The following is a 24550-nucleotide window of genomic DNA, read 5'->3' as shown; positions in this document are numbered from 1 at the left end:
TGTTGGGTTATCTTAAAGCCAAAGAGGCTTCAGTTTATGTTTTAGTGAAAATCCAGAAAACTCTAAACTAACCCCAACTTCCAACCTTCTAAATATTTATGCTCAAGGTAAAGGAACTCTCCTGAGGAACCAATGCTACCCCATCTCAACAGGGGCAGGTTAATAATCTGTCAGGGCCAGTTTATGACTTTATGTGTTGTTTTAAAATCAATTTTAAAATCAAAAGTGTTTCAATTTTCTCCTAATGGCCACAATAGGAATGGGAGCGTAAAGCCAGCTGTCATTGAGACGTGATGTTGTTTTAAAACCTTTTCAGACTTGTCTCTTGGGGAAAGAGGCTTCATTCAAGTGTTCACATTAGAAGGACCAAAAATGAAAAGACAAACCCAATCAGCTTGTCTCCACACAGCTGTCCAATCACAGTGTGTAAGGGGATTTTCTGTGTCAGACCATTTCAGCATTCCAACAAAACAAAGCAGTGACATTAACACATAAAGCTGATTTTACCTTATGCACATGTAAAAAAAAAAAGTATCCAAACATTATTACACACTCAGTACAATCATTGTATTGTATAATCTCTCTGGTTTATAATTAATTTTAACTTGCTTTTTCCACCTCCTTGTAATACTAAACATGTTGATTTTTGTTAGAACATGTGAGTGTGGCATCAAGGTCCTGGCCTCCCCTGTTATTATAATGCTCTGTCTGTGATTTTCTATTTTCATGTTATCTTTTTGTGTTCCTGGGTGGAAGCACTCAGCAGACAATCAAATTTGACAGTCACCAGCAGCAAGATCATAAGGTTTCTCTAACTGCTGCTAGAGGCTGCTGAAGGACTTATTGCCTACTTTTCCTACTTTTGATGAAAATGTAATTTAGCCTTACTCAAATTTAAGTAATCTGTGTTAGACTAGTATTAGTTGGCTAGAATATAGGACATACATGAATTATTAGTAGACTGTGGACAGTCACTGTCCACTGTCGCTATATACTCATCCAAGAGGAGTGACTCCTACAAGTCACTGACTGGATGCAATCTGCTGGGTTTCCTTAAACAGAAAAACTTTTTATACAATTTGAAAAAATAACTGAATCACACTGCACTGTTCAATGGTTAGGATTAATTGGAATGTATGTACCTGACTTTTGTGAAGTGCCTTGAGATGACATGTGTTGTGAATTGGCGCTATATAAATAAACTGAATTGAACTGAATTGAATTATTTTGGGAAAATATTTTTTTTTAACATATAGGACAACATTTATCCTGGGACGGATTGAGGGGAAAATTATATTTTGCTTTACAGAGACAAATTAACCACAATTCAAAATAGGATGCACCTTGTATATGATATGGACACAATATGGACATCTTCATTTCACTTCTTCATTTCAAATTAATAAATTAAATATATGTTGCCAATTTGTTCTGTTGGTATTACTGATGAAATGTTGACATAAAATATGAAATGACTTTTGTACTTGGCAGCATTTATAAGAGGTAGAAATAGGCTGCACAGATGCTGATTATTTGCATTCTGTGATCTATAATTTATCTGTGGAAAATGTTAAAACCTACTGCAACTAATAAATCATTTCAGTCAATAATTTTAAAATTTAAATCAGCATATTGGAGTGACCAAGGTGATGACATACTGCAGTAAAGCTACTAAAGGCAACATGGAACTTGCTGAAAGCTGACATGCATGAACATGACATGCAGTGTAATTTTTTTTTTTCTGGATAAGACAGCAAATAAGGCTAGAGATGGGCATTTTACAAACATAAAGCTCTTTAAATGTTTAATCTAGATGGTGATTAGGCTTCATGAAGATCATCATATCTATCATGTACTTCTCTTATAGTACAGTATTTGAACTCATTGTTTTTATTCCCTATTCCAACATATATTATTTTATGTGGTGGATTAGAACAAAGAGTTCATGAAGTAAAATTATATATATATATATATATATATATATATATATATATATATATATATATATATATATACAGTATATATACACAGTACAGACCAAAAGTTTGGACACACCTTCTCATTCAAAGAGTTTTTTTTATTTTCATGACTATGAATATTGTAGCTTCACACTGAAGGCATCAAAACTATGAATTAACACATGTGGAATTATATACTGAACAAAAAAGTGTTAAACAACTGAAAATATGTTTTATATTCTAGGTTCTTCAAAGTAGCCACCTTTTGCTTTGATTACTGCTCCGCACACTCTTGACATTCTGTTGATGAGCTTCAAGAAGTAGTCACCTGAAAAGGTTTTCCAACAGTCTTGAAGATGTTCCCAGAGATGCTTAGCACTTGTTGGCCCTTTTGCCTTCACTCTGCGGTCCAGCTCACCCCAAACCATCTCAATTGGGTTCAGGTCCGGTGACTGTGGAGGCCAGGTCATCTGGCACGGCACAACATCACTCTCCTTCTTGGTCAAATAGCCCTTACACAGCCTGGAGGTGTGTTTGGGGTCATTGTCCTGTTGAAAAATAAATGATGGTCCAACTAAACGAAAACCAGATGGAATAGCATGCCGCTGCAAGATGCTGTGGTAGCCATGCTGGTTCAGTATGCCTTCAATTTTGATTAAATCCCCAACAGTGTCACCAGCAAAGCACCCCCGCACCATCACACCTCCATGCTTCATGGTGGGAACCAGGCATATAGAGTCCATCCGTTCACCTCTTCTGCTCCGCACAAAGACACGGTGGTTTCAACCAAAGATCTCAAACTTGGACTCATCAGACCAAAGCACAGATTTCCACTGGTCTAATGTCCATTCCTTGTGTTCTTTAGCCCAAACAAGTCTCTTCTGCTTGTTGCCTGTCCTCAGCAGTGGTTTCCTATACACAAAATTCTAAAAGGCAAAAGCAAGAGGCCTCACACCACAAAGACCAAGGAGCTCTCCAAACAAGCCAGGGACAAAGTTATAAGAAGTACAAGTCCCCACCATATTGGGTCCCAGCAGACACTCATGCTTGCCGGACCCGACTGTGCTGAGAGGCTGTGACTGACGTCTCTCCTTTTTCTCTCGCTATCTGTCTCTGGGCCAGATTTACTAAACAGTTGTCCCTTTTAAAAACGGACAATATAGGAAAAAAACAGCACAGTAACATTTACCAACATGCTTAAGAAGCGCAAAATAATTCCCGCTGTCCAGTTAACACATTTCATGACTATGCAGTAGCCCACTGGGCTCAGCGCAAAATTGTCAAATTCTGGGAGGAGTTTATGCAAATGTGTTTATTGAACACGTGCAGTGTGAGACACAAAAGCTGCAAATACTTGTGCTCATTGTTTGTCTGTCAGTGTTTTGCCTGTCCCAGAGGCAGCCGCAATTTGCAACACCAGTGCGCACAGATGGCAGGTATGATTGCTCCTGCACTGCTGTCCGTCCTCAGGTTTGAAGCCATCTCCATCAGAACTGCGAGAAGAGACCGAAACTACAACACAGAGAAGCAGAGAGTGAACACAGTGATCAGGGGGATGTGAGGCGTAGTTGATCCTAATGTATCCTCGGTTGATAATTGTGTTAAATATGAATCCCAAGTGTACATATTATCTATCCCTACTGATTTGCTTATTTATATTATCTTTGTGTTCTTTATTTTCTATATTTATTTTTTAACATTTGCCCTACTATGGTGGGCGCACAAATCTGCTCTCCATCAGAGCAGTGTGCATCCTCTGTGTCCTAAACAGAGGAGCAGACCATCCCGACCTGATCTCTCAGATCTGGAGCAGATTCGGCACAGCAGCAGTGGATATTTTTGCTACGGGAAAACGTGCAGTCCCGCTGGTCCTGCAGCACCTGGATGGGGTGCGGGAGGAAAAGATCCAGAAGCGGATTTTTTTTTTCTCCTTCTGATCTGTTCTGTTCTGCTCCTCTTAACTCTTACAGTTTGTTAACCTTGATCATCACTGTTCACAATAGCAGCTCTGCCATCTCAGCCTCCGCCCTGACGAGATCATTTCCCTTTTCCATGAAACAGATGCTTTATGTTTGTGGACCGGACGGAGTCAGTGAAGCAAAGACTCCATTCTGCTTCAACTTTATGTTGGGCGTGAAAAACATTTTTTCAGTGCTGGGCTGCGCTAAACAGCTGAGATAAAAATAGTGGTGAGAATACATAAATACACACAGTAAAGGACACCTTTTAAAGAGGGAACAGGGGGAAGGAGGGCTCTGGACTACAGTCCCCAATCTGTCAAGACCCTGTAAGCGCCCTTAAGTACGCACCTACATTACGTGTGGAAAGTGAGTATGTGCGACGCAACACCCACAAGGATTAGATTTGAAGATTACTGCTTACAAGCAAAAACTATCCAACAAGAAAGAGCTGGAGCAGTTCTGCCTTGAGAAATTTGCAAAGATTCCAGTGCCAAGATGTGACAAGCTCCGGAAGACGTATCCAAAGAGGCTTGCAGCTGTAATTGCTGCAAAAGGTGATTCTACAAAGTATTGACTTTAGGAGGGGTGAGCAGTTATGCAAACTGAAGTTTTTTTGTTATTTTGTTCTATTTGTTGATTGCTGTTCAATAAAAAAATATTAAACATCTTCAAAGTTGCCGCATGTTCTGTAAATGAAATGGTGCAAACGCTCAGAAAATCCAATTTAATTCCAGGTTGTGAAGCAAAAAAACATGAAAAATGCCAAGTGGGGGTGAATACTTTTGCAATCATGCCTACTTCTTTAGAATGACTTTTTCACTTTGCAACATTTAAAAGGAAGCTGAAATACATGTAAGTCAGTTGAGAAGCTGTTGCGTTCCCTGCATTCTGATATCTGATACAGGAATATTAGGACAGCTTGCTTTCTTAAGCCTTTCTCTGGTTTATTGTGTTTCTGTCAGTTACTGGAACTCTACACATGCTGTGAAATGTTCCCATATGTCCCCCTTTATTTTCCTGATGTGGCCTTTTTGTCATTTTGAGAACATCTTGCGATAGACTGTGGTGAGAAACTACACTGGAGACATGAGACCTCCACCTCACGCTGGACTCATCTCATTCACTTTGTGCTGCCCAAGTTTCAAGGGCTACTTTCCAACATTTCCAAGTCAATAATTTTTGCCATTGTATTTCTAACTCAAATATATTTATTTTTGTTTCAGTGTTGTTTTTGTACATAAAACAGCCCATTAAGGAAATATTTTCATCATAGTTTCAGTCAACAAAATTGTCTATGCATTTTACTAACATCCTGTGGAGTCTGCTGTACATTGGTTGCCGTTTTGAATGACACATTAAAAAATGTTTGTTAGACATTTAGGGCTGCGTTTTTAATGTAAATATTTCTAGAGATTCAGCAGACTGGCTGATTGTAAGTCTGCAGGATAACCTTCATACAGCAATGAGACCTTACAAGCATGAGAACACACCAGTTCCCCTCCAGCTGCACAATTGAAAGTCTGATGTGAAATCCAGAAGTTTACTTGGAAAAACATTTAGTCATTTTGACAGTTTGAGATGTGGTTTTATTGTCAATAATATTTAGAAATATTTTTAAATAAACTCAGGACTTTCAACAAACCTTTTTTGATTTTAGTTAAATATAAGGATTCTTTATGTCAAGAATTGTAGGAATGTAGCAAAGAACTGAGTACAAGTTTTTCTTATTGTGTTTATTTTAGAATACCAATGAGCATTTGTTTAACTACACCATTCATCATGGGATCTCAGTATTGGATCTTTAAAACCGGTGCTGCTGGTGTTCGTCAGAGGTTTTCTCCTCTTCTTCCTCCACTCTTTCACAGCTTCACTGAAACTCCATTACCACTGCTGTCCTTCAGCAGGACGTGATGTGAGATTGAACTCTCTTCTCGTCTCTAAATGACGCCTCCCGATCTGCTGCAGCTGAGAGAGAAGCTGCTCCAACAAAAGGACTTCAGATAGGAATCGTCTGTCCTCTGAACGGACCACTCTCCCCAGAGACGGGACTGCAGTACCTGTTCAGTATATTTGGAGTAAATTAGCTGCAGCTCCGTTCACTCCTTGTAACCAGAGAGCTCACAAATTATGACATTGGTTGAAATCTGAAATGTGAATATTGTATTTGTTACTAAACTGTAAAAGAAAATATGAGCAGGAAGTAATGCTGTGCATGTTAGTTACTAGCAGTCTCTCAAAACGAACATCTGTTATTTCACCGTTACTTCTCTAATCACCATAGTAACAAAGTTAACAGTACAGTTGCGTGTTGTTTCTGAGCTGTCAGCATGTGATTTTAAGACAAAACATATCTTAATGTAAAGCTACAGGAAACATCAGAGGTCATTTCACAGATTTGTGTAAAGGCAGACTGTCAGACTGATGCAATTATGTTGGATGTTTAGTAAACTGTCATCTTATAACTTAATTTGGAGCTGCAACAGCTCATTCACTACTATAGAATTTATGTGTTTTGTTTTTGTTGGTTTCTTTTCATGAGTCTGGGTTTTTATTTTTACCTTTTTGGGGGCTAGCTTGCAGGTTTGAGCTTTGAAAATTCTATGATTTAAGCCTTAACTACAGCCTGTACTAGGAAGCTTATTCAACAGATCTTCACGGAGTCTGCTTGGAAAAGACAAGAACATTTTATGGCCCGATATGTAAAATGCACCACTTGAAGGATAGAGTTTAATTTATATTTTCCATGACTGCATATTTAGTTGAAATTGGAAGAAAACTATAAGAGTCTTTTTGACCTTAAATTGAAGTTACCAGTATAAAATGCTATTTTGCTGAACACAGCCACATTCTGTTTTTGCAAAGGTTGCTTTCAAACAAACCAAAAAGAAATAGCATTTGTAATTTATTTTTGGTGCGTTCCTCAACACCACTGTATGTACTGAACCTTGATGTTTGTGTAAGCCACTTAAATCTAGAGGAGACACACAAGATAAAAATAATCAACAGGTCATCATAGCATTCTTTACTTAATTGCCTACCGATCTGCGTATCGGTGTATGAATGTCTGCACGTTAGTGAGTGTTTCTGGGTGAATGGGGCTCTAGTGTAAAGTGCTTTGAGTGGTCAGTATGACTGGAAAGGTGCTATATAAGTTCAGCCCTTTTACCATTTACTATTACAGCAAGGTGGCCTGCCTGCTTTAATGTTGGATGCATTCATTCATTCATCTTCTATACCGCTTATTCCATAGTGAGTCACGGGGGGGCTGGTGCCTCTCTCCAGGAGTCTACGGGCGGTGTACACCCTCAGAGACAAAAACACAGTCCAGAAACATGACTGTTAGGTTAATTGGTCATTCTAAATTGTCCTTAGGTGTGAATGTGTGTGCGTGTGCATGTTGGATGCAGTCTTATTTTAATAAAGTCAATTGGTCTTGAGATATCTTTTTCTGTAGAGCAAAACTGTCCTGAAGTTAACAAGCTTTTTTGTATGGTATGCCTGAAATACCAAGACAGGACACAAGGAAAAAATGAAAACTATGACATAAGGAGTGTTGGGAAAGGGTAAAAAACAATGTTTCGAACTGATGCATGCTCATTTCTTGTTGCAAATGAGTGGGTAATTAATAAAAGAGGTGGCCTTACAGAGCAGCAGGCAGCTCATTGCAACGGTGGTAAGAGTTCATTCTGTAACCGCTGGGTTGCCAGTTCGATCCCCCGCTCTGTCCGTCTCAGTCGTTGTGTCCTTGGGCAAGACAGTTCACCTGCCTTGATTGCTGATGGTGGTCACAGGACTCGGTGGTGCCAATTGTATGGCAGCCTCACATCTGTCAGTCTTGCTCAGGGCAGCTGTGGCTACAATGTCACTTACCACTGTCAGTGATTGTATGTAGTGTATAGCGCTTTGGATTCCTCAGACTTGTTAAAGCGCTATACCAGTGCAGGCCATTTTACGATTTACCATAGTAAGCCTGGTACTGCTCGACATTCTGCTGCTTCTGTCCAGATGAGAGTAGTTACTCTTCTTTGTAACAACTTGCTTGCTCAGAAAAGGATTGCTACAAGCTCAATGATTTAATGCAGTTTGGTTGGGCTTGTTCAGATGGACAACCTTTTACCAATTAAGTAATTTTGACTGCATTGTATTATATCTACAATTCGAATGTAATGCCTTTGAAATCTGAACCTGTTTGTATGAATGAAATGTAATGGGCTGATTTGATTATATATTGCTGGATATGAACTGGATGTGCCTATAAATTGCATTTGTTGTGAATTTGTTGTGAATATTAATAAACTTAATTGAACTTCAAATTTGAAAACTTAGATTTTTCTCTATAACAGTTATCACGAAAAAAAGTCAGTAATAAATTACAATTTTATTTACAAAGAGATAGAAGAAAAGAACCCAGAACCGTCATAACAGGAGATGTCTTAGGTCTCCTGTTAGGCTGTTTTAATGTTTTTTTAGGATAATCACTCAAGCAGGTTTATCATGCTTTTGTTCTGCTGTATAAAACAGTTGAAAAAAAACAGTTGCATCATGAATAAAGAGCATTTCTGACAGGTTCTCGGGTCAGAAGCCACATGCCTTATAAATGTGTGAAAGAATCATACTTTCCAAACCACCATGTTGCTCCGTTTATGGTGCTCTTTGAGTTGATTTTTGTGTATTATTGGTAAAATCTTGCTCAAAGAAACAAATGTCCTTGATTTAGAGATGTTCTTCAAATAGTTGCAGACTGTTATCAGATTTCTTATTTTGCGTCATTTTAGGTAAGTTTCAAATAGACAGAAGGTTAAATCAATCTTCACCTATTTTGTTGATGTTTGAGCTGCACTAGATTCTGTGTGATGATTCATTATATCCGCCAATTAGTTAATAAATGACTCCATCATTGCACTATTTCAGCCCCCAGTGTCACCTACACTTACCGCCCACCTCAGTGTGCTGACACACCTTCGCTCTGATGAAGGTGAGGACTCTATGAGCTGCTCTGGTGGTAAAATTGGCCTGTTAGATTTTTGCATGAATTTCCTTTGAAGTGTCATGAGATAAAAAGGGAAGCTCACTGTGTTTTTTTAGTGTTCATTGTGTAACGAGAGTAAGAAGAGGAGGAGGTTAGGCTCCTAGGCTGTAATTTCACATGAATGTGAAGGAAATTGAGCTGTACACTGAATAAAACTACTTCAGATGTTTGAAAGTTTGCTTCCAAGTTGGGAAATTCTTGTTTTGGTTTTTCTTTTCTATCTGTGCAAAAGAGTCTGATAATAATGTGTTTCTATTTTGTCACAATGAAGTGTAGGTAGCAAAAAAAAAAAAAAAGGATTTCAAAGGCAGATATGAAAAGGAGAACAGCAGGTCATTTTCTTGATCCTTCACAACAGATGAATATGGATATTTAAAAGATACTGGGCTGAATTTATCTTTTAGAAAAAAAGACTGAAATGTGCAGGGCAATTTCAAACAAGAATAGTTCTATAATTCATAGATTGTTGAGTATTTGCAAAATATATCTTTACCAGAACACACCAGAACAGGATTATTTATTTGTCCACGTCTCTTAAAGTCTCATTAGCATAATTATTCAGTGCCACTGCACAGCAGCACTTTCCTTGATTATAGAGAGCTTTGATAAAAGAACTGAAAAACAAAAAAGAAGCAGTTTTGCATTTGCATGTAGTACACTTTTAATTAATGTACATTTCTTTGTCAGGCTTTTTACTGTGATAAAACATTCATCCTTGCAAATACAGCAAGTCACTGCATTGTGATGTTTGCCCATATTGTGGTTGTTGAAACCTAAGTCGAGTTCCTCATTTGTGCACACAAAACTTGGCCAATAACGTTGAGAGTGACTCTAATTATGAGTCAAACTTAAAACAAAAAAGCCTTCAATCAGTCTCACACAAGCAGCCATGCAGCCTCCTTGTTCAGGAGAAGGGGTGGGTGATTGTTGTTTACAGATGTCCTACACAACATTACAAACGTGAAATAAGTAAAACATTGTTGAAAAAGCAGACATGTAATGTAAATCTGCTGGAAATGAAACGTGGGTCTGAAGGACCTTTAAGTGTCACTGAGTGGGTTTAAATTGCTGTAAAACTAAAAGCATTTGTTCAAAACTCATTTAGGGAATTATTTTGTGAATTTTAAGCCTCCTCTTGTGAGGGATTTCAGAAAAAAAACTAGCAGCATTTGATCTAGTTTTAGAGACGCCAATAAATGGCGCTGTACTGCGTTGCTCTGCTTATACCGGTACCAGTATGCTCGGGCTTAACAGGTTAAGACCTTCACATTTAAGTAACAGAAATTGTATTTGTAAAATAAATTTGTTTTGAGGTAATCTAATGAAATTTATCAGAGGAATGTTTGCAATAAAAGCATATTCGCAATGATGTACAAGACCAAACGAATCTCCAGATCAACATAGAGAAGCACTGTGTCCGTATAAAAGAACAATGATGCTTTGGTACAAGAACTGCCATCTGTTTCAACATTTTTTGCCACAAGAACAGCTAGGAGCAGGTGCTGCTGCGTTGGCCTATGAGGACCTGGAAGACCTGAGTTACAAGAAATGAGAGTTGACTGTCAAAAAATGAATGTGGTCAGTGCAGAGAGCATCAGATTTGAGGATTATAGCTGAAATTAGACCGTTACGTACTCTGCTCTACAGGGAAATATGTCCTGAGTCAAACTGAAAGCCACTATTTACTGAAATACTTTTTTTCATTTTGTTAAAGGCAAGGCATATTAGGTTTTCAAGGACCTGGCTTCAGAACAAAGGAAGTACAAACTACATACACCTGTTTAGTTCTGGTCCTGAAACACAGACTAAACAACTCTGATTACCTGACTGATATACACGGTTCATACCTAGCAAACAACTCTGAAATGTATTTAGACCAAGGACAATTTAATGCCTTACAGATCAATCACAAGATTTCATATTCTATCCTTTCACAAACAGGGAGCTAGTGGAGTGATATAATGAATGGTGCCAAATTATTTTTTTTTGGTTTTGGACTCTGGCAGCAGTCTGCTTAATTGATTTTGTATTGAGACCAATAAAGAGACATTTTTTGATAATCCAACCCACTGAAAATAAAAGTATGCATAATTTGTCTGTGTCCTGTTTTCAAAGCAAACCCCTTATTCTGGGTATTTTTAAGGTGGTATTAAGCTGATTTATTAGTAGGCTTTATGGTTTTACATGTTGCAGTTTGACTTTAGGCTCGTTCAGCTGCTGTTCCTGAGCAACAATCGCCTCAGTGTTTCACTTTACAACAGTGGAAATACGTATTTAATCTCTGCCTCATTTTATGTCATTCAGTGAAGAGAATTTCATCTTCCTTTAAACTAAATTGATTATGTGCCCATATGGTACATAGTCAGTCAATTACAAATACTACTAAACCAAGGTAGTTTTGTGTATAAAGCACACCAGTCCTCAGAATCATTTCTTGTTTTCAACTTTTCCACTGTAAGGATTATGATTATTGATTAATTAATATTCATCAAGAATTATAGTTTAAAATCATAATTTGAAAAAAAATTAATTTCTTAACCAAAAATCATTACTGACAAATAGAAATCAGAGATGTCCTCTGGTGTTGTGATTATGGTCTCAAAGCTCTTTAATAATTACAAATTATTAACCAAACCACAAACTGTCACTGTTTATTCAACCACTTCACCGAAGATGGAGGATCTTCGACCTTGTTTTGACAGATAAATCACTCTTGCACGAAATAAACACAAACGCTTCTCTTAATTATATATATGAAAATTTATTGAAGCCAAATAATCCTGATATAACATTATTCTGGTCCAAAAACCTTCACCTAACTAACAAGCACCGTTCTACACAAAGGGGATAAAAATGTCTATCTAACAATAATAATAAAATAAAAATATATGCGCATTTAGTGTCTATGAAGATCAAACCAGTAGTTTTATGGACAAAATGTGTAATTTGGGTTTAATGGAAAGTGAAGTCCTCCTGGTGTTCTGATGTCTCGATCGCAGCGATCAACTGGTAAAACGGTGGGGCCACGTCCCTTTAGCCACAACCAGCTGAACGCCCCAGATCTTGACAAAGAGTAATAAAACTCTGAGGCGGAAACTCAGTGGAAAATCTCCAGCAATAAAACAGGAACAAAGAGTGGTTGGGCAATGCCCAGACCGCAGTTGCTTTGAATGAATACTTTTAAAAGTCCAACTTCTAACTCCTGGCTGATTTGAGATCAGCCGGACAAAACATTAACCACGCACGATTTAGCAGCGCTTGCGCATCAAATCAAAACACAGCTCAGCATAACATAATTCAATCAGTATTGCATGCAACAAGTTAATACCTTAGATTAACTACTGGTGATCCTACATCACCTTAGCTGCCTCATCCTGCCCAGACTTCTAAATGCACCTGTCCGGTTTAATATGAAAATAATAAAATTACTTTGAGGTTGATTTCTGCTCTCTACCGGTTGAGGATGGATCAGGTCTGAAGAAAAAAGAAGCGGAAGGGGGACCACGCGTCCATGATCAAATTAAAGGAAAAAAACGGTAATTTCTCATCCGTCCAGGAGGGGAAAAGATGAACCGTTAGTCGACTGCATACACAAGGAGGTAAACTCATCTCCTTGGACATAGAACCTCTGTGGGTTTCCACCTGCGCCAGTTGTTGGCGCGGTCTGCGATTGGTAAACAAATCTCCTGATCTTCTGGTATCAGACAGATTTCCAGCTTTCAAGCTCTTCCGGGAATGGCCTTGTGGAGCAAAGGTTCGCCTGCGAGCTTTTGTCTCTCCAGATGTGCGCCTCCGTTACGCTGTCCTGTTAGACAGACGGGAAAAGGCACCGAAACTTCATCTCCTCTGGGTTTTACACTCTTGGTGATGTCAGAGCTGCGACGTCTGTTGAGCTGCGTGTGTCAAAATGTGCGACCAAAATGGATGACCCCAACACTATGGCTAAGACCAAAACTACAGCAAGATAAGCTCAAAAACTGATTGATCTGTTTGACATCATCTCAATCTACTGTGTTAGGAGGAAAATAAATGCTGTGTATGACCTGAAGAACACCATACCCACAATCAACCACAAAAGTGAAAACATTATGATTTCAGGCTGTCTTTCAGCTGACATTAGTTAAACTGCACCTGATTAAGGGGCCAATTAAGAGGCCGTGTACCACAAATCCCTCAATATGAACATTTAATTTTCAGACAAAAGACTCAAGATGGTGTTTTGGGCGGGTCGTCCTCCATCTCAATGACTCAAAACATACCAACAATGCAGCAAACAAGTTGCAAAGGAAGAAGTACATTGATATTATAGAGTGGCTGAGCCTGTCTCCAGGCCTCAGTCCTGCAGTAAATCTGTGGATGGAGCAGGAGCTCAGAACTGCCATGGAGCAGCCAAAAACATAATGAGATATGTTTTCTGCACAGAGGAGTGGGCCCTTCAGAGATGTGTGCAAAAAATTATGAACTGTTCAAAAAATCTATTACTGCTCTCATGTTTTGTAAGGAGATTGAAAAAATGTTTCTGATATTTCTCATTCCTTTGAAGATGAGGTAAGATGTCAAATAAATTATCTGTAGCCATCATCAATTAGAAATTCAATTAAAGAAACTAAAAATAAATTTTATTTGTTGTTATCTATTCTAAAATGTTTGAGTTCCTAATGAAAGTGACTACATTGCTGCATTCATTTAATCTGTTTGGAATTCAAGGTGTATTGTCTTTGATGAAGGTAAAACGAACACTAAATGATTTTCTAAATCTTCAGCGGGAGACCTTGTTTTTTTCCTAGAGAAATGTCCCAGTTGGTATGACAAACGTTTTTCCTTGATCATTGCTTTTAACCTCTGAAATATTTCTCCAGGTAAATAAAGGAACAACAGCGTCAAAAACCTCGAAGCACTGTGACACACTGACATCCCCTTAGGAAAAAAACACTCCCTAAGTGAACCTCCCTACCTGAACTTGCAGAGGGTTTGCATTCCAGTTGCTGGATTGCTTGCTTGGGGTATCAGGCATCTTGCCTCCGAGTTGCATCATCACCCCCCCATCTCAAAGTTTTTGCCGCACCGTTTTTTCCTTCTCATTCTGTCTCTGGCATGTAGATTATTCTCATCAGCCTTCTCTCAAGATCCTTTGAAAGAAAACAAGAGAGATGGTGAGGGGCTGGTAGAAAAAGAACATCATAACCATTTTCATGTGTGCAAGGTGGCCCTAATGGGTATGCAGTCCTTCACTGCACCATCTTCAAAGCTCATTGTCCAGGATGGAAGAGGAGAGTATTGTGGGTAATTTGCCCTTAAAATAAAAAAAAAATAAAAAAAACACAAATCTTTGATGCTGAAATGAAAAATAAACTATTGTCTGCCGAATGATGTGGAGCAGTTACACTTTGGACTTTGGGTAGGCTTTGTCGTCCGGCAGGGTTGATTTGATTAATTGTATGCCACCAAGTATTCTTGTACATATCTGTCACATTAAACATATGAAAAGTTGCTCCCAGACCCATAACCTGTCTTTAACATTGTAGTTTGAATCTGAATCTCCATTTACCTTCTCTCTGGCATATGAGCTGATGTGGAAGTCAAAAAAAATTGGTAAAGTGGAAAAAATTCCAACTTCTCTCCAAGACTCTGCAGCTAAGTCTGAGGGGTTCTTAACATCAGTCTTGAAATTCTTAGAAACAAAACTTTCTTTTAGGCTTTGAGGGTATTTATTTTATTTTTATCCCGACAGAAAATACAACTTTCCAAACTAGGGGTGTAACTTGTCAACCCCCCAAAAAAAAAATAAACTTTTTGCCAGGAAGAAAAAGTTTAATAGTCTTTCTAAACAGGGCTCCAAACTTCCGGGGACAGGACAAGTTCACGGGTATAGGAGAGGCAATGAGCCTTACAATACTCTTACTGACAAAAAAAAAAAAGTTCAACATCTAGTGAAACTTTTACACAAAATGATTCAACTTTCACATAACTTGGTACATGTGTAGACCAGGGATGGGTATGTTAATAGTTTAATTTTAATAGAGCTTGTAGAGGACGGGAGGTAGTTGCCAAATGTCTGACAGTCATAACAAATAGTACAGAGGTCATGTTTGTAAATGTCTGAGCAGGTAACAGTTTTCAAAGACACATTCTGGAGTCCCACAATGTTCAGAGCTGAAAACTACACCTTTTTATTTTAATGACATTCATGAAGTATCTGTCTGCAGATGGCACAAATGCATTTTTGTACTGGCAGTGACTTAATGTATTGTAGAAAATATGGTTGGTGAAATGGTTTAACTCAACTACTAATTCAATGTAAGGTATAAACTAAGATAAAAGAAAATGCTCTTTGGTAACCAAAAGAATAGGACTTCTGGACTTTCTTGGGAATTAATGGAATTTCAATAGAAATGGTATGTGAAGTTAAAGTCAAGGTTTGAGGTTGTGTGGGACCAAAACGCAGGCAAAAACTGGGCATGATAAGAAAAAGATTTTTCTTTAAAAAAGGTTTCCAAAACTTACACGGGTTGACAACAAGAAGACATGGATAATCAGCAGGGAACAGCAAGGTAGTTAATGGGAGGAACCAGCAAGTGACAATGAGAATCAGTGAGTTTTTAAACAGAGGGAAGTGCAATGTGGAACCAATGAGAAAGGGAGGCAGGTAATCAGATGAATACTGAACAGGTGTGAGGAGCAAGCTGCAGCGAACTGAGGGGGAATGTATCTGAAGAAAACTAATTAACAGGGAAACCAAAACTAGATAACAAAACTCAGGGAACAGATCCAAGGAAACTATTAAGAAACATAAAGTCTAGGAATCTGGAAAATAACAACTAACAAAAGTAACCCGAGGACATGAGGGAACCTAGCTGAGAAAAGTAAACAAACACAAACACTAAGTGACTGCAACTAATGACCTAACAGAAACGAAATGAACATGAGAGATTGAAAAAGAGAACTGAACTCAAATAACAAAACCCGGGAAAAGTAAATCTAAAGGGAAACAAAAGAACACAATAATCTAGGTAGTGATAACTAAACATAAGTAAGCAACTAATCTAGAAGAAACAGAAAAACACCTGACAGAGAAAAAGTAAATCAAAAAACCCCAAAATGGCAGATCCTAACAGTTAAGTATTTAAAAGTCAATTTAATGCATTCTGCATAATAAATACATTTCACTTTTTGTGGTAAATTACTGAAATAAATTGACTTTCCAATGATATTTTCATTTAATAAAGATGCACCTGTGTCTTGGAAAGCTTGTTGTTGAAACAGTCAAGAGTCATATTTAATGTTTTAATTTAACATCAACAGAAAAATGGGTTATAGTAACTAGTTACAATAGCTGTCTTTGTACTCATTTATTTATTGTAATCTTGGGTTTAAAAATCATCAAAGGTAACTAGTGGTAAGTTTTACCTCTAAGACATGAAACAAAATATTTTTTTCTTGTGTCTTGTCAGCCCCAATTGTCTGAAGTTGCAGCCTATACAGCCATATTTGCTTTGCTGTCGTCTAACCAAATAGATTTTGACCAGATCAAACCCAGCTACTGTGTTATTTTTGTCCAGAGACAATGTTTCAAGTGATGCAACTGAACAGTTATGAATTGTGTTGTGGCGTTGTAGTTGGTTTTGAAAATTTTTAAAGTTTGACTCTTAAGCATATATGGGTGCCGGAGAATAAAACAGCTTTGGCAAACTTTCTGTTGCTGAGTTGGATAAAACATTTCTCTGATAACAACAGGCATGACACTAAGGCTAGAGTGGTTTTTTTTGGCTTGATGTGTGGGGGAAAAGTCTAGTCTTCTTAGTATGTGTTTCTTAAGAAAATTTACCAAAAGACCTTGATGGTTTTGTATATTTTAAGTGCTCAGGGAACAGAGGATTTGAGCTTTTTAATAAAAAGTGGTGCTCCAGAAATGTCGCAAGTTGAATTTAACCCTGACCTTAGCACTGTCTGATGGCAGCACATTGAAAAGTTCTTCATTAGGACTTGATTTGCCCTTGACTGACAGCTAACCGATACAGTATATGTTCAAGAGGATTCACAACCACAACCTCTATCACCTTCTGTCAGTCTGCTGAAGAGTCTCCAGTTACTCTGAACATCACTGTGTTATGTTAATACTTCAGATGATTCAGCAGTGAATAAAAATCTCCAGGAGAGACAGTTTGATTTATTATGCTACTATCTTCTCCTAAAGCAGCTGTGCCAACAAAAATCCTCAGATCCACAGCTAAAAGTTAAATATTCGGACAGAATCAATCTAAAAAAAAAAACCTTGCCAGGGTTATGTTAATTAGTCAAGGCAATATATCTAATAATGTGTACATTTCCACCAGTACTACAGAGATTATCTTTGGAATGCAATGTTCACAATGCACTAACCAACAGCATCACAGCCTACTTGGATACTTTTTTGTTCTTCCATATGTTTGATGAACATGATGTTTTGTTGAAAAGACAAAATACACATGCTACATGCTTCTCAACTTTAAAAGCATGTGGTGCAGACTCATTTCAACCCAGTATGAAATTACTCAACTAGTGTGGATTCCCTCACATAGCCATAAGTTCCAATATCTGGCCCTGTGACACCTGTATGACCATTTTGTATGGATATTTTACGTCTAGTATTATGAAGTTTTTTTTTTAGTTTTTTTTTGTTAAAATGTCAAGAGATGCAAGTGAGTAATGTTCATTTTTTCAATCAAGTCAGCTTAATAAAACACCCTAGCATGCTCCTTAAAAACATATCACAGTTACAAATAAGATTTTGTTCTGGTGTTAAAATTCCATGATAATCTATGTTTGAGGGAATTCCAAAGCTAAACATTTCACATAAATGTAGCAGGAATGCCTGTTTTTCTGACAAAAGTGACAAAACATAATGTTATAATCCGACAAATGGTGTTCTTACAAATATTCTGGATGGCTGCAACCTGGGGGTAAATGTAGTCAGTAGAAAAAAGATTGCAATAAACATCTTGGATCAAAACAAAATTTTTAGTTTGTTCTCTGAATGTTTAGGAATTTAAATAAATACTTTTTAGGGGTAATTCTGATACAACATCAGGATTTTGATGTTTAAGACATGAAGTGGGCACTGAAAAGATTTTTTTAATCTATTTTAGACTCCCTGGACCCCAGTCCAATCATTTTACCATCTTCTTCTGGTTACATCAAAGTGATATGAGAGGCTTCAAAATGCTTGTAGGGATCAATGAAACAACACAGGAACAGCTGGCTTATATCAAATTCTACCGACTGATTCCACTTTGTTTATGAGAATGATAAATCTTTCTCTAACACCAGAGTTAGTAATGCAGTGCTACAGGATTTCGTGCCTGAGCCTATTATCTTCGGTATAATAATTCATACCTTTGGCAGATGAAGGTTTAAAGTTCTTTTGTTTTAATTTTACAAACATGTTTCTTCTGACTGGTAGTAATAACATTTTGGAGACAGAATACTAAACCTGTGGAAGGAGCTAAAGGTTAGGGTGATCCAATCTCAAAGATTTCTTTATATAGCACTATTTATAAACAAGGAAATTCCGGGTTTTACGGGAAATCAAGGAAAATACATTACAATACAATGCAAAGGCTAAAATGCAATAATTGCTGTGGTTCTGCAAATAGTACATCAGTGAGATTCTTTGACCAAAACCTGCAGTGAACAATAATGCTTTCAGTTCTGATATGAAAGAGGCATCAGTTTCTTCACATCTCATGTTTTGATTTATGGCCAACATTACCTGTTATGATTTGTGGGTGTTTTTGGGTTTTGTTTCTATTTGTTTGCATCCTTGGATTTTTGTTCTGCTCAAGCCATGCTTTGTCCTGTCAAATAACTTTATCCGGTTCACCTGCTCCAAGCTAATCTGTCTCCTTGCTCCACCTGGTTCACACTCCATATATACACACCTGTTCAGTTATTCATCGTGGAAACATTCTCAGATCATGCTCATGTCTTTTTCAGATCATGTCACCTGTGTCCGTTTGTTCACGCCAAGCCTGTCTTGCCAGCCTGCCCATGTCTGTTTTTGTCTGTCTTGCCTGCCTGTTTATTGTTTTGGTTCCTGCCTCCTCCTGTGAGTGAGTTTTTCTGTTATTTAATCTTTTTCATTCACCGTCATGCTGCATGCTCGTCTGCATTCTGGGGTCCTCCATTTTGCAAGTCTTGACAGAATGTTTCCGACAACCACGGACCCCGCGGACAAGCAGAAGGCAGACACCTTGGATCGTTGGGTTCAGCGTTAAATGGAGGAGGCAATGAGACATATTCCCAAGGACCTGGAGGTTCTGCCCTCTCTACTGCTGCTGGAGCAGATGGAACGTAAGGCGGTTCAGCGCCGTTCTCCGTCTGCTCCCCTGGCTGCGCACTCTGATCTGGCAGTGAAGCCCTCGCCCTCCTCCCGCCGCCAGAAACGTCGGCGGGAGCACCTTCCTGTGGTTTCCCTGGCAGCCGACGTGAGGGCTGCGGCAAGTAAGCCCGCATCTTTGTCTGCCACAGCACTGTCTCCCAGGCTCGCTGCAGTGAGTAATCCCGCATCCTCGTCTGCCAGGCTCGCTGCACCTCCGTCCATGCCATCTTCGCTCGCTCCAGCCCGGTGTTCTGAGGCAACACCTGACGAGCTGAAACAGCGTTTAAAGTTTTATGCTCGTCAAATAAAGAGCTTCAGGAGGACCTCTCTCTTGTATTCCTCTCCTGAACTGATGATGAAGATCAAGCAGATGGAGAGGGACTATGAGACTGCGGTAAGGCAGTTTTACTGCTGCCCACCTTCACCCCCGCCAAGTTTCCAGAGAACTTCCACTGATCAGCCCATGTTAGGTATCCAGAGAGCTGCTGCAGCTCAGTCCACGTCATGTCTCCAGAGCGGTGCTGCTGCTGCTGCAGAGTAGAGGCTGACATTTTTTTGGGAGTCCCACAAGAATCCCGCGGGACGGGAGACAGCATCAGTAAAGATCACGTGATTGGGACAGTACAGGATAAAAAATGAACGGGAGCAGACGGGAGCAGGAGCTAACCAATAGGAGGGAAAATAAACTAGGATCAATTGTCTTTGGAAATGTAAAACTGAGACTTTGTTATAAACTTTAAGAAAAAAAACTTGGATCGACGCCGCCATTGTGTAGTTTTTTTTCCAAGAAGCCTATACTATAATGTGAGTCAAACGAACTACACGACCCACAAGCCAACAGTGCTTCCGCTCGATGTTTTCCACTTACGTTCAGAATGGAGGGAGAAAACGCAGGTGGAGAACTGGACGTGGTAAAATTGGATTTGTAACGTAAAGTCAGAAGTAAGGTCTTATCTATTAAACTCATAGAGCTGACAGGAAAGTCGCAAATATTACCGAACTTCATGAGAGTTGAATGCAGCGCTGTTAACACGCAGTCTGCTGCTTGTAAAACGTGTTTAGTCCTAATCAAGTTCACCAGTGATTAAGGGACACTTGTAAGGCAGATTCTGGATTAAATCAGCCTTGCATCTCTTCATTCATCAAACCAAAAGTACCAACATGTGTCAAGTCTCATCTGACCAACAAAATTGCTGCATGTGCACTAAAGATTTAAGAGGGAAGGTACGGAAGCCCGTGAGGGGACATGGGGAAATTTATTTATTTTGCGTCCCCACACAATACCTTTGCGTTCAGCATTTTGGAACAGCAGCACAGATGACAAACTGCTCATAAAACAAACACTGATATGTGATTGATATGGTTTATTTGTCATATGCAGGTTAACACGTAGTAAACAATGCGATTAAATGCTTAGGATAAGAAGAACCGTTCAAATCACGATAAAAACAAAAACACTAATGGCGTACAAAAAAAAGTACACATCATGCAGCAGTAATAAGCAAACAAACTGTCACAGATGTGGTTTCGTGCAGTTTTATTGTCCAGTAGTTTGTTTGACAGCTTGTGGATAAAAACTGTCTTTTAGTCTGATTTGAAGATAATTTTATTTCAGGCTGATTTCAAAATAAAACTCAATAAATCTCAAAACGGGTGTAGTGTTTGTTTCATTTTTGCAGTTATCTGGTTTGGAAACTATCCCACAAAGTATTGCGAAATAACGCAAAGACTATTGCGTGGGGACACAAAAGAGAAAAAAATCCCCCCTTGTCCCCGCGCGGGCTCCGTATAGAAAGGCTTCATCAAGGGAAGATATTAAATAAATATGTTGTGAAATAGAAACAAATTGAATGTACCATTAAATGTACAATTTATTTAATACATCATTAAATATTAAGTGTACCACTAATTATGTCATGTCGTCTTTAAAATTATACTTAATTATTCAGTGGCACATTTAATTGCATAATAGTCCATTTCATGATATAATGGTACATTTATTGTTTCTAATGATGTATTAAATAAATAAATGGTACCTTTAATTTAATGGCACATTTAATGTTACATTTCTTTCATGTTACATTTACTTCACTTATGGGACATTCACAACATTTATTTATTTAATGATGATTTTATTGTATTAATTTTGTCCAGTTTGACCCTCCATTCTTGATGCCTGTATAGGAGGTCATGTCAGAATTTGAATCAGGTGTTCTGGAGCAGACACACATCTAAAACCTGCAGGAAGGGGTCCCTGAGGACCAAGGCTGTGAACCATTGAGGTACAGTTTCTAAATTATGAAGGTAATGCCTTTTTGGCCTTTTGTTCAACAAGTACAGTTCTTTTACTAGGTGCATTTTTCTTTCGTTTCAGCAACTTGAAACATAAAAGTAATGTCATTGTTCAAAGGAAACAATCACTTAATAAATAAGTAAAATACAACTAGGTACATTTTGTCTTTTCAACTAAGATAGACATGGTCTGTTTCCTTGTTTGATATTTTATTATTTCTTCATTATTATTCTTTTTCCTTTAACTGGCCTTTACTACAACTAAAAACAGGGACCTAACTGGTCCTTCAAACAAAGAAATTGCCAAAAGACTAAATGAAGAAAACAAAAATGGGAGTGGCACAGGAGTGGGAGTCGTTCTGAATGGGAGCGGGACGGGAGTGGGAGTCAATTTACCAGGAGTGGGACGGGACAGGATTTTTTTCGTTATGCTGGCCTGGGATTGGGATGGGACAAGACATTTTTCTGTGGGAGCGGGATGGGACAGGAGAGAAAATCCACTCCCGTGTCACCCTCTACTGCAGAGCAGTCCATGCCAGTTCTACAGCTTGCTGCAGAGTTTCCTGGGGGTTTTGAGAGTGGACTACTACTATGATTCTGGCTTCTGGGTCCACTGACTTTGTTCCAGGCTGAATTGACTCACAGTCTGACTCCTCCTCACGTCGCAGAGGACGTTGTAAGAGGGACGTCGTAAGAGGGACGCCTCGGCTGAAGTCAATGAGGGTCTAGCCAATGCCTCAGCTTCTGCGCACGCCACTGAGAGCCTCAGCGACACCTCAGCTTCTGCGCACGCCACCGAGGGTCTCGGCGACGCCTCAGCTTCTGCGCACGCCACCGAGGGTCTCGACGACGCCTCAACTTCTGTGCACGCCACTGAGGGTCTCGGCGACGCCTCAGCTCCTACTCACATCACTGAGGTTCCCGCCGACGCCTCAGCTCCTGCTCATGTCACTGAGGGTCCCGCCGACGCTTCAGCGCCTAGTCTGCCGGGGTTCTCTGAGAGTCTGGTCCTTGTCTTGGTTCTTGAATCCCCTGAAGAAGGGTTCCCAGGCGAACCACCTGCGAACCTGTTCATGTCACTGAGGGCTTCAAGGAGCAGCTTGTCCACGTTCTGGCCTCAGAACCCATAGACGAGGGTTTCGAGGAGGAAGTACCTCTGGGGAGTTCAAAGAGCAGCTTTTCGTCGTTCTGTTCTCCGAGGGTTCCCCAGACTCTATTCCTGTTTCCGGCGGCCCCGCAGGCTCTGCTTCAGCCTCTGAGGGCTCGCCAGGCCATGTTCCGGAGGAGCGGTAGGTTCAGGCTGCCTCCACGACCAGGTCCTGAGCACCTTCTTGGTTTCCTCTGGGGGGTGCTCGTGGAACTCATGCCAGACTCCAAGCCTGACACACCACTGCCTGACTCACCACTGCCTGACTCACCACTGCCTGACTCACCACTGCCTGACTCACCACAGCCTGACACCAGGCCTGTCTCAACACAGCCTGACTCCAAGCCTGACTCCAAGCCTCCGAGGTTCCGGCCTGTGGCTCCAGCCTCTGTGCACGCCACTGAGGGTCTCGGCAACACCTCAGCTCCTGCTCACGCCACTGAGAGTTTTGTCCTCGTTCTGGCCTCTGAATCCAAAGATGAGGGGTTTGAGGAGGAGACGCCGCTGGACCCTATTCCTGAGGGGTTCAAGGAGCAGCATGTCCTCGTTCTGGCTTCTGAACCCAGAGACGAGGGGTTCGAGGAGGAACCGCCGTCGGACCCTGTTTCTGGGGAGTTCAGGGAGCAGCTTTTCCTCATTCTGGTCTCCGAGGGTTGCCCAGACTCTGTTCCTGTTTCTGGCGGTCCTGTCATCTCTGTTCCTGTCTCTGAGTGTTGGCCAGACTCCACGCCTGACAATGAGGCACCTGGCTCACTGCCTGACTACGAGGTGCCTGTCTCCAAGCCTCCGGAGTTCCACAGAGTTTCTGGGGGGCCCTCTAAGCTCCATGGTCAGCCTCCTGATCTGCCGCATGGAGGGGCCTCTACTCTGCTCGGTCGTCCTCCTGACCAACCTGCAGGATCCCGCCGCCGTCACCACCCAGGTCTCTACATCTCTGCCGAACTCCAGGTCTCCGCCGCCATCGCCGGCTGATCAGGCCTCTGTGTTAGGGGTCCCGGACTCCTCATGAACTCTGTGCCTGCTCGGGACGACCTCCTGCTCGCCCGCTTGAACTCTATGCCTGCTCGGGACGACCTCCTGGTTCTCATTCTTTTATGATTTGTGGGTGTCATGATAAGTATGATCGCTGGGGATAATACTTTGGTATTTGGTAGCATTAATGTTCTGGTCATCTCTGTGTTGCTTTCTGTGCTCTTGGTACACATGTAGGTCACTGATGAACTTACCTGTTAAACATGTCTACTTGAAAAATCCAGATTTGAACCCATTTCGTACTAACCTAAAACAACACATACTACACTCCTGTACTGTTTCACTGAACACTTTGTAAAGATGAAAGGGTTTGGTGATCCTAAAAGTGCTTGAGGTAAAAGAAAAATAAAATTCTTCGCTTTCATGTAAGATCCAGCTCATTGCTGTGTCCACCTGAAACTCTGGCTTGGCCAGACAAGGAAATCTGAACAGTGAGAAAACAAAGTCGAAATTGACCCGAGGCAGTGAAAAGGATCAGACACAACACCAAACCAAACACCACATGCTCATACTATACTTCCACATCTCCACTGCATCTCTAAAGATGGCTGATAAAAAATAGATGTAACAGTGGCTTTAAAGTGCTGTGGAACCTCAAAAATCAAGTTGCACAGAGGTGTTTGATATTAACTCTACTGTTAGTCTTTGAAAAGTGCTGGCAAGTTGTTTGAGAAGTGCCACATACAAGTGCTTAAAAACAACTTTGAACTGTTAAATTGTTCTTAGTAACTGGGCCACTGGAAATGTTCTGCTTTTTTGAAGCTGCACGAGGCA

At 39.9% G+C, this 24550-nt stretch overlaps 1 long non-coding RNA gene across 1 annotated transcript; it reads right to left on the bottom strand.

Annotated features, from left to right (window-relative positions):
* Positions 1–5725: 5725 nt before the first annotated feature.
* Positions 5726–15509, bottom strand: LOC124859764. Its single transcript, XR_007036178.1, has 3 exons — positions 15453–15509; positions 13903–14077; positions 5726–5976 (listed from the first exon to the last, which is right to left on the bottom strand). It is a non-coding gene; the product is annotated as an uncharacterized LOC124859764 (long non-coding RNA).
* Between the last annotated feature and the right edge of the window lie 9041 nt (positions 15510–24550).

The sequence above is a fragment of the Girardinichthys multiradiatus genome, chromosome 23 (genome assembly GCF_021462225.1).
Source record: "Girardinichthys multiradiatus isolate DD_20200921_A chromosome 23, DD_fGirMul_XY1, whole genome shotgun sequence".
In the NCBI taxonomy this organism is placed as follows: Eukaryota; Metazoa; Chordata; class Actinopteri; order Cyprinodontiformes; family Goodeidae; genus Girardinichthys; species Girardinichthys multiradiatus.
This window is presented reverse-complemented; position numbering and strand designations above follow the sequence as displayed.